The sequence below is a fragment of the Amphiura filiformis genome, chromosome 15, assembly GCF_039555335.1.
Source record: "Amphiura filiformis chromosome 15, Afil_fr2py, whole genome shotgun sequence".
NCBI classification, from domain to species: Eukaryota; Metazoa; Echinodermata; class Ophiuroidea; order Amphilepidida; family Amphiuridae; genus Amphiura; species Amphiura filiformis.
Genome location: NC_092642.1, coordinates 47,695,737 through 47,707,527, shown reverse-complemented (window position 1 = coordinate 47,707,527; position 11,791 = coordinate 47,695,737). Strand labels below are relative to the sequence as shown.

Here is an 11,791-nt window from a genome sequence, read left to right as displayed (position 1 = left end):
TCTTCCTTGTAGCGCAAGATCCGTTGCTTCTTCTGATCAAATTTAGTAACTATTCTTTCGAAGTGTTCCGCTTCTGCTTCATCCTGACAAAATTTGTCAATTGATGCAATCCTTTTTCGATGACGTTGTACTTTTTCATCTATCAATGACACTTCATTCTCTGCATCTTGCTCTATCTGACTTATGACGTGGTCTTTTCGCCTTTGGATGTTACGAACAAGCGCCTCAAATTCTATTTCTATCGTTTTAATAGCTTCCTCGCTTTTTTGATATATATGTTTCTTTGCATTTTCACAATCGTCAATCAATTTACCGATGTCTTGGGCATCTTGTTGAAAACCGTATAACATGCCTTGGTGATCTTGCATTTCAACATTTGGTTGCTCTTCTGTTCCAATGCTCTGTGAAGAGTTATATGTGTCCCGAATTCTTGAAGCTGTGATATTTTTAGGAAACGTAATAATTCGTCCCTCTGGTACCTTATGGGTTATTCTGCACTCTGGACACTTGATGAAGCCACGTTTTTCCAAGGATTGTAGGCACTTTGTGCAATATGTATGTCCACAGGGCAACATTCGTGGGCCGTCAAATTGGTCCATACAAACAGGACAGCTTACAGCGTCATTCGTTGCCATTTCGATTCTAAACACAGTTAACACACACTTACTTGTGGAACTTAATTTACTTTGGTAAGTCCTGGTATTAAAGTCGGGGAAAAGAAAACGTGTAGGTCATGAGCCTACAATCGCGTCGATGCTATTGCGGCGTGTTTACTCCAAACATATCAAAACAAGTCAATATTTGGATGATCTTATGATTTGTTAAAGAAAAACCCGTGAGATGTTCACCAGGTATAATTATCATGTATAATCAATATTACATTCGTGGTTAATGTATCAGAATAATAGTAGGCCTATTATTCATGTAGATATAGACTTAGATATCATGAAAACATTGTTTTAAATGTGGGTCATTTTCCACACTGTCGGAAACCAGAGGATGATTTAAGCACTTCCCACCACGCCACTGTGTTGACTTGCGGTTAGCACAGCTGTGTGAGTGAACATGACACCACTGCTCGCACATTGCATTGACGGGCATGGTTAAATTTGAATTTGGACTGATATATTTACAATAAAAACACATTCAAAATGCTAGTCGATTTTACATTTTATGTTACCTACAGAAGGTGTGCATTATCCTTTATGCATACATCACTTTTGTTCTGAAATCGACCAAGTAATAATGACACACGCACAATTCTTAAACAACATCTTTTGCACAGAATTCAATGGGATTTGAAAAGTAAAGTGGCAGTTAAAACTCTAGTGATAACACGTTTGCAGTGCATGATGGGGCTTCCTTAAATCATCCTCTGGTCGGAAACAAGCAGCTGGTGTTTGCTGAGAGTGACTAACATCCCAGGTATTGACCACCTTTGCACATTTATTAGTATGCACAGGTATTTCAACGCTTTATTTATGTCATGTGCCTTTATATCGAAGAGTTTGATAGTTGATGATGAGTCCGCTATACATATTTCTGAGTCTGACAAGAAAACATTTTGACCGCATGATAATACCATTGTGTTTGAATTTTAATTGAATAATGAAATATAAAAAGATGATTTCCTATTTTCTGTCAAGCTCGTGATTGCTGTGCTAAGAAGCCGGTTAATTATTGCTGCCATGCCTGACTTTCAAAAAGTTGCTTATTCTCACAACAAAATATACGTTCAATATGTTTTTTCCTTCCCGTTTCTTTTGCAATGTTACACTTTCGTATCTCTTGCGAAGGCCCACCCTTCAGAGTCCTTAAACTGAAAAGTAGTTTGGTGGAGAGGAATTGTACATGAAATATACTACCCTATCATTCCCTGTTTCACAAATATAGATACACTTATCATCAGACAATATACCCTTTGGTGTTTTTTTAATTTTCCATGTCTATATTTGTTCCTTTTCTTTTGCAATGTTGCATTTCGTATCATGCGAAGGCCCACCCTTCAGAGTCCTTAAACTGAAAAATAGTTTAGTGGTAATACGAAATTGTATTTGAAATATACTACCCTATCATTCCCTGTATCACAAATATAGATAAACTTATCATCAAACAATATACCCTTTGGCTTATTTAATTTTCCATGGTCCATATCAAATGTATTGATGCAGTCCAGGGGTTTTCGTGACCGATCAAATATCTGTACTCGATTATTGTTTGTGTCAGCAACGATCAAGTGTCCAAACTTTGCAAATTCTATACCTGTCGGCATACGAAACTTTCCCATCGCGTTTCCCCTTCCACCAAGCACATGAAACTGCTTGTTATTTCGCGTATCTCCAACCAAAACGTAATCGTTAACAGAATCAGTCACGGCTACATAATTACGATAATTTGCAACATAGCTTGGACAGAATATTTGGCTCTGTCCCGCATCATACTGGATATCAGAAAACAACGATTGTGTAAAAACCTCATCCCTTAAAGAAAACACTTTCACGCAATGGTTATCTGCATCGCAAATGTACATCTGACCGACTCCATCGCAAGCAATACCACGAGGTGAAAAACTTAAATTAGTTAAAGTCTTGCATGTTTGCGTTTCAATATCTACAACTCGAACGACATTTTCCGCACTGTCCGAAACAAGCAGCTGGTGTCTGTCGACCCGACGGTGACATATATCCCAGGTATTGACGATCTTTGCACAGTCATCGGTATGCACATTTATTTCAACGCGCAATTCATGTGAGTTTATATCGAAGATTTTGATTGTTGATGATGAATCCGCTATACATATTTTCGAATCTGCCAAGAGGTCAATGGCATACGGAGATCTCAAACATCCATGCGCAATTCGTTTTACTCCTGTCACATTTGAGTTTGATGTAGGCTTATATTCTTCTGTTAAATGCCTGTGATGAAATGGAGTTCTTTTACTTGAATCCGTAAGTGGTGGCAACTGGTAACTGCTTGAGTTTGGCACACAGGCGTCTGAGGGAGAGGCTTCTCCTCGAGATGCCCTGGAATGAGATCGTGTAGGCTTCGAAGACGAGGGTACAGGACATACCTCAGAATAATCACATGTCCTAGAAGTCATTGACGTACGTGAAACATGTGAAATGGGTGTAAAGGCTTCTCCTCTGGCTGACGTCTGATGGCCACGTATTCCATACCGTTTTGTTGACGTATCTGAGTAAAAAGTTTCTTCTCCAGATGTTCCGTAATGACCGCTTGTCCCAGAAGATTTCGATGACTTAACCAAAGAGGTTCCTCCTTCAGATGCTCCGGAATGCCCAACTTTCCCAGAAGGTTTCGATGACGTAAGCATGGTTTCAACTACATATACTAGTACCCCCGAATTGTCTTCTGTCCCAGAACACTTCTCTGTGGTAGATTGCCGGAGTGGTGAGTTGGGAATGGTTTGCGAACACGATACTGATGAAAAAGGTCTATTTACAGTGGTTGCGTTTACTGCGCAGGATATGTTTCTAGAGAGGGGTGGCAAATTTGTATCAATTACACTGTCTCTCTGTTTCACATTTACCGTTGATGTGGTCAAAGTCTTTGTCAAACTTGTGGAATTATCCTCTGGTAACATGTCGGCATGGTTCGTGCATATCGGAGATATAGTAGATTCGCTATCTGATGAAGAAATCGAAGCACGGCGAATGCGACTCGTTTTAATTTGATTATGTTCGATAATAGGCTCACAATACGTTCTTATGTCTTTCAGAATGCGATTTTTATTTTTTAAGTCTACATGTACACCCAAAGATTTAAAATCCATGGTTGCATTATCTTCCTTGTAGCGCAAGACCCGTTGTTTCTTCTGATCAGCTTTATTAACTATTCTTTCGAAGTGTTCCGCTTCTGCTTCATCCTGACAAAATTTGTCAATTGATGCAATCCTTTTTCGATGACGTTGTACTTTTTCATCTATCAATGACACTTCATGCTCTGCATCTTGCTCTATCTGACTTATGACGTGGTCTTTTCGCCTTTGGATGTTACGAACAAGCGCCTCAAATTCCATTTCTATCGTTTTAATAGCTTCCTCGCTTTTTTGATATATATGTTTCTTTGCATTTCCACAGTCGTCTATCAATTTACCGATGTCTTGAGCATCTTGTTGAAAACCGTATAACATTCCTTGGTGATCTTGCATTCCAACATTTGGTTGCTCTTCTGTTCCAATGCTCTGTGAAGAGTTATATGTGTCCCGAATTCTCGAAGCTGTGAGATTTTTAGGGAACGTAAGAATTCGTCCCTCTGGTACCTTATGGGTTTTTCTGCATTCTGGACACTTGATGAAGCCACGGTTTTCCAAGGATTGTAGGCACTTTGTGCAATACGTATGTCCACAGGGCAACATTCGTGGGCCGTCAAATTGGTCCATACAAACAGGACAGCTTACAGCGTCATTCGTTGCCATTTCGATTCTAAACACACACTTACTTGTGGAATTGGTAAGTCCTGGTAAGTCGGGGAAAAAATTGTAGGTCATGAGCCTACAATCGCGTCGGTGCTATTGCGGCGTGTTTACTCCAAACACATCAAAACAAGGCATTTCGAGGGTTCAGAACCAGAATGCTGTAACTCACTATGACCTGTTCTCACAAAATCAGCATAAAGTTGGCTCTTTGCTTTGGTCTTCAAAAATCAATATTTCCTTCACAATGTCATTTTTTTCTATTGTATTTTGTCATGATTAATGGACTATATCTTCTATAGTGCCCTGGCGACTTTATGCTCATTTTGTGGGAGCAGGTGATTGTGAGTTGAGGCTTTCTGGCTCTCAATCCTTGATTTCATGATTTTATGATTTATAAAGGAAAACCCCGTGAGATGTTCACCGGGTATAATTAATCATGTATAATCAATATTACATTCTTAGTTAATGTATCCTTATAATAGTAGGACTATCATACATGTAGATTTCATGAGAAACAATTGTTTTAGATATGGATCGCGCCATGCAATCAATGCCCAATAGAATCGATTTAGACCAGACAACATCCTGCTACCACCACCCGCAAGCTGAGATGCATTCATAAACGAAACTGTATCAAAGTGCTGTGGCATTTCCAGCATTGTTTAATGTTCTAATTTTAAGCCAGTCAACGTATGAAATCAACCACCACGTATTGCAACAGAATCCAGTTAATCACCATTCATTTAAGAAAAGCATACTTAATAAAACATCTAAAGTCCGCGAAAATCCCCATAGTGGAACAGTACATAATTTGCATAAATCCAAAATGACCGCTAATGCAGCGGAATCCTCTCGTCATCAGGTCATAAGGATTCAGAAAAAAATATAGTTTGACATATCTCCGCGCCGATGTACAGTTCTTGAGTTATAGAGGGAAAGGGGACAAAAATTGAAAAATTCTCTGATTTTGAAAAAAAAGTCTCAGATTACGCCACTTGCAAGAACATTAAAAAAGATTCATAACCTCATGAATATGCATGATGCGTGTAATCCAATCATATTTTATTATTTGTGAAAACGCGAACGCAATTCGAGGTCATTAATTAGAGGTTAATAACTGCGCATCGGTTATTTGGAGCCCAGACAAACGAGAACCTAGACCAATGACTTTGACTCGCGTAGTGAAGCCGACACTGCTTAGCAACGAATTTGACAAGGTGGCATCACCGCTGTTTATTTTGCGTAAAATCCGCAACTTAGTTGTACCGAAGAGCTTAAAACGACTGGTAACGAGACTATTCCCTTGACACAATTAAAGATGGATGCTGGCGGTCTGCACGTAAACAATAGCCGTGGTGGAATAAAAATGCTGCAAAAAGGTGTTAATATTGCAAGAGTAACTACATTTTCGAATCGAAGGTAATTATTTGATCTAAGATATTCTTAAAATGAATCCGGTTTCATCATCAGTGATAAATATTTCCTGAAATTGTACATTACTTTGCACCCAAATTCTGTACTTGTTTCCGGAGCTCTGCACCGTGCTGCAACAAGGCAGTAGCAGCGGTAGGATTTTCAAATCTTTTTGTACTTTACCCATGATTTTGGGCACTTGGTACACCTTCTTTTATATCTGATCTTGTATGCAAGTGAATAAAAACGCTCTCAATAGGCTGAATTAATGAATGGCCCAAGGTTAAAAAATGTCCTTTTTTTTAAAAATAATAAACGATTTCAATATCATGCATGTATATGGCATGCATGTATTTCTGAGTGCTATGCCATGTAAATGGGCAATGATGGCTATGTGTATGTAAACATGTACGTTAGCAAGGCCGTGGATGTACCTAGAAGGATTATATTGCACAGAGATGCGCAATATTAAATATTATGACTGAGCAGCTGGCTTCTGTTGGGTTGAAGTAAGCTTTACTGTCTGTGCGTCATTTGATCTAGAACTCGTATCTACTATCCACGATGACACAGTGAGTGTGAACACGGACAGAGATAGAGCATGGAACTATTTAACTACTTCAGTCACTTAATCGTCGCCAATTTTCAAACACATTAAAAAATTCTTTATTAAGTTTAATGTTACCGGGGTACCGAAATTTATTTTGATGACATATCTGTATCTTCAGAGCAGCCAAAGTTTGCTCATTTTTATTTTATGAGATTAACCATGGTCACAATTCGCTGATGATGTGTCATTTGAGCAGCTTTTTCGGGGTGCTGTACCCATCGTGATCTGCGTTGTTGTTTACTTCCGAATTTTCATTGCTAATGTGGTGTTATGCTTGACTGATTCTGACATGATTTGGAGATACATGTAGCTCCAAAGCTCAATCCATAAGGCTTTTATCTAACACACGCGTCGCGTCACGTCACGTCACGTCACGTCACGTCGCGTCACGTCGCGTCACGTCGCGTCACGTTGAAATGTTATCAAAAGTTCATAATAAATTATTAACTCCACAATTACCCTTATCAAATAGTCCGTGAAATAGTCCATGGAATTCCAGCTTTTCATCAATGCCGCAAAGCACAGCAAAGCTTCAATGAATAAAATAATCGGGATTGCTGGAATTACTTTTAAACCACAGCCCGTATCCTAGTTTAGTGTAGCCTCTTTTGCAGGCGGTGCGTTTTCGCTTTTCTCAAACTATGAGTGTGATAAAAACACGAGTAGCCTGCGACGGAGGCTACGTACAGTGCGCACACCACTAAATAATGCTCCCACTGAAACACACGTGAAAATGGCCTCTCAAAACAAAATAAGCTACCTCATTCGCGTGTTTCAGACTTATAAAACACGTTAGCCATTTTTGCAGAATCTGTGAGGTATATGATGCGGTATTATTTGGTCTTCTTTGATGGCGGTGTAAATAGCTGGTCATATAATTCGCAGTAGGGGACGTTTGCTCTCGTCTCGGTTGTCTTTTGCTCCCTCTTTGCATTTGGCAACAAATGTTGCCAAATGCTTTCTTTCACCCGCATTTCTTTCTTCTGGCAACATTTCAAATCGCTATAACATCCACATACTAAGTTGGATTTTAACCAAACTTGGTCAGAATGACCACTGACCACTCCCATTTATGGTTTGTACCCCAATTTGACCTTTGACCTTGATTATATAGTTGAAAATGTGATTTTTTTCACACAAAAATACTAAGGCTTCTAGACGATTAAGCCGATTTCCACCAAAATATTTTAGAAGAATCCCCTACTCATGCTTCATATAGGATGTACACAAATAAGGGGTCAAAGGTCATTTTTCTTCTTTCTGGCAACATTTCAAAATGAGTCTAGCACCCGTATACTACATCGGATTTTGACCAGGCTTGGTCACAATAATCACTGACCACCCCATTAATGTTGTGTGACCATGACCCTAATTTGACCTTTGACCTACTCATCGTGGTTTAAAGCTGGTAGGACCTACATTTGTATAGGCCAAGTAAAATTAATAAGGAATATTTTTTCATACAAATACAAGTAAATATTTTGCCATAGAAAAAGTCATTTTTAAATAAATGATCGTGTCTGGAAATTCATGGAAGGTAAAATCGCGAATCTGTTTGCCCTTTTACGTGCATTTCGATGGGGCTTATTTGGTGGTGTGCGGCCGTCAGCAATCGCCACGCCGATAACCATTTCACTGTGGGCCTGGGATAATGACGGGTTCGATGCGGAAACACCCCAGGAAAAACTAAACGAAATCGTGAACTGAATCCGTATGACTTGTTTGTAACTTTTAAGAAGATATCAACGTGACGTGACGTGACGCGACGCGACGTGACGTGACGTGACGTAACGTGACGTGACGTGACGCGACGCGTGTGTTAGACAAAAGCCATCCATAATAATCAATCATTGGTTTCTATATCAGTGGCCTGTATTAAAGATAGACTTCTCGATCAAATGTGTTATGTGTGTGACATGCGTTAGGCCAAAAAAATTATTGTTTTGCCCTCAACCGTCCGACCCGAAATCCTGAAAATCAGGGTCGCAATTTTTTTTTTGAATGATGAATTTTACAGATTTGTTCAAAAACTCAATGTTTTTCACTTAAAAGTAATATTTTATTGAAAGACTACATGTAGTCTTTAATTGATGTCAAACAGGTATCCAGAAGTCAAAATTGACAAATGTCCCTAATTGAAGAAGCATTATTTAATATTTGAGAATAAAAAAAAAAGAAATCCGACCGTCCGACCTAAATTTCCCACTTGAGGGCAATACAATAATATTTTTTTTGCCTAATCATGATATTATCATGCAATTCATTTCAAGTAGGCCTACTTCACCCCCATCATCCCAGATTCCCCCATCCTAGAAAATGTGGGGCTGTAAGCTGGGTTTACATACATTTTTAATTAACAGGAATTAACCTGTTGGTGCACTCTAGGGGTGGAACGTGTAGCATGTTGGAATATTTCCAACCCTATACAACCCACGGATTGGCAATGGTAGAATGCACCCTGGTAGTCTAGCTTCGAATTTGCCGGGGAATTTGCTCACCAATAGCTTTTGAGGCTAGAAATTGATGAAGAACGACACCATAATAGCAAGGGTAGTTCGGAAATAATGATGGGGTCATCGCATCAAAACTGTTTCTAAAATTGCACTTCAACTAAATTATAGACTGTTCAAAATAACCAAAAATTACAAGTGCCATCATTTTCCCACATTTCGCGGGATAGGTGGTGACGAAAGTACTCAAAACTCACTAAAAAAAAACGGCGAGTTGGTGCTCATTGCTTTTTAATAGAAATGATGGACATCAAGATTGTGTTGTTGAAATTGGGAATAGGCAGGCTGCTTTTGCCTGTATGGTCTGTCATTTTGTTCACTTTTCCTCCACGATTCTTCAATTTGTACACTTAAATGCGACAGAAATAAACCCATGTAGGTTTGTCAGTTGAGCATTTTTCTTGTGCAAATGACCTTATACCTGTAAATTTTAAGATCTGTAAAAAAATTTCAATTTTTTTCACTTGCTCCATTCATAGTTTTTTTTCCAAAAAAAAGCACACCTGAGACACAAAAATCTAGGTCAGACAGGCCTGTAGAACAGGGTTTTTTGTCACCTAAACCTAGCTGTAATTTCAGCTGAAGTTATCAAGTTAATCAGTGATTCATATTTGTAATTGATATACACAATAACAACTTTCAGTTTAAGCTTATTTACTATTTTTTTTTATTTTCTTTTATTGCTCTATTTTCACAGAAAAGAACATGGATGTTCAAGAGAAACTGGGCGAAGATAATTATGTAGTTCCATTCATGAAGAGGGTTGGTGCTGGTGTACATTGTGATAACGACACGTCTGGACAAGGATGTTATACAATGATGTGCAAATCATGTTAAATTTGCTTTATTGCTTGGACTTTCTTAAACACAAACAATAATGTTCCAGCTGGTGTTCCCGAGGTCAAAAGGGTTCAGAGGATGCTCGAAGTTGAAATGGTCTCCAATTATATGTCCTATGATAAATCAGAAAAATAATAGTTTGCACTATGTACATGTATCCCTATTGTGGCCGCCAGGACAGGTTCATCATCCCCAAGGTACCTGACTGGTACACACAGAGTACCTACACATTACAATGCTGTACTGCAAAAGTCAAGTACCGATGGTGAACCTGTGCAGTATAGGATGTTTTGTTACCTTGGTAACACATCAAAAATTCAAAAAAGGACAATACACATCGAGTCTTATTGAGAACTTTCTATAATTTGAAATTGATATCAAAAATAAGAAAGCACCCTAGATAATTAAAAGAACTATTCTCTTTGTCTGATTTCTTGCAAGAAGACCAATAAGGGGCTGAGCAATAATTATCAGCTCCCCCGGGGGGCGGGTAAAATATCCGAACGGCTCGCCAAAAATCGCTTGGCCCCCCCCCCCTCGGCCCACCAAAATCGCTTGCCCCCCCCCTTTCGGCTCGCCAAAAATTTCTTGCCCCCCAATTTTACCCCCCCCAGGGCTCATAATTATTGCACAGCCCCTAATTTGAGATCATTTTCATAAAAATCAGAACAATTTCATTTTCATTAGACCTATGACGTCACAATGTTACTCTTTTGCTCGTAACTCTATGAAGGTCTAAACAAATTGTTTGATTGGCATAACGTAAAAAATATTAGGGTAGGTCGGTCAGTAATTTTTATTTTGCACACATTTTAAGCTGTAAATTGCGTATGATAAAGGTTGTGGAATTTTTTTAATTAATTAAAATTTCTTTGCAAAAAAAGTAAGAAAAAAGTCTAGGGTCGGGCTTATTTCTAGGTCGGTCGGATTACGCCAATCAAACAATTTTTAGGCCTAACCGTACATCATAGGTATGTCAAAGTATACTTTTTCTGAATCTTTATTGCCAGAGGAGGATTACGATAGTGTAGGTTTTGAACAGGATTTGTGTAATTTTAAAATTGACCCTATGTGGAAAGTTCAACGACCTGTTTCTTTTCTTATGACAAAAGCTTTCACCATCCAAATATGCAGTTCAAATTGATGTAGAATACACTATGCATGAAGAAAATTAAATATGTTATGAAAGTGTAACAAACTTCTGGTGAATCCTTACTTTGTCACACTCTGATCAATCATAAACATACACAACCATATTCATATGGCCAGTTATTGGGTAGCCATGGATAGCCGAGTTCAATACTGCAGGACTATTCCAAGCTGGAGAAGCTGTGCAATAACTTAGAGTAATACAGTAGCTTGTGATGGAGTAGCTGTGGAGTAATTCTGAAGTTAGGGCATGGAAGTTACCAGCTTGCAGCCCTGCAGTAACTCTGCTATATATGGGCCACTAAAAAAACTTGGGTAGTACTACTGTCTGTTCAATTAGCTTAGATTCTTGTATTTTTAAGATATTTGAAAAAATAAAAATTTGTGGTCAAAGTCATCAAAAAAAATGTGTTAGTATTGTTAGTGTGAGATGTATAGTTTCAGAGACATGTTTACTTTAAAGGGGCATTTCGTGCTCATCGCCCCACTTTTCTACGGTCCAACATCATTCCATAAACCATTTCACAATTCAGGGACTTTGCTACTTCATGAGACATTCCACAAATAAAGTTCGCAACCAGGATCAGCCCCAGAGTTTAGTACGTTTTTCCACAAGAGCATACTAGGCACCGCCAGGGTTCGAATCCGCAGCCTCTCGTACCATAGTCGAACACCTTATCGATTGAGCTAACTTGACTGCTCCAGACATATTAATTGATAATTAATTTTGGATTTATAAAGCGCCTTTCTCCAGAACTTAGAGGACTCAAAGCGCTGTAATTTCGCTGCAATGGTGAATAATCACAATCAGATCGCATCAACTAGGTTGCTGAC

The 11,791-nt window shown here is 38.7% G+C and overlaps 1 long non-coding RNA gene across 1 annotated transcript; it reads left to right on the top strand.

Moving 5' to 3' along the window:
• The first annotated feature begins 5,660 nt into the window (after window positions 1-5,660).
• LOC140171746 (uncharacterized) lies at window positions 5,661-11,338 on the top strand. The gene is made up of 2 exons (XR_011861639.1): window positions 5,661-5,854; window positions 9,666-11,338. It is a non-coding gene; the product is annotated as an uncharacterized lncRNA (long non-coding RNA).
• The last annotated feature ends 453 nt before the right edge of the window (window positions 11,339-11,791 follow it).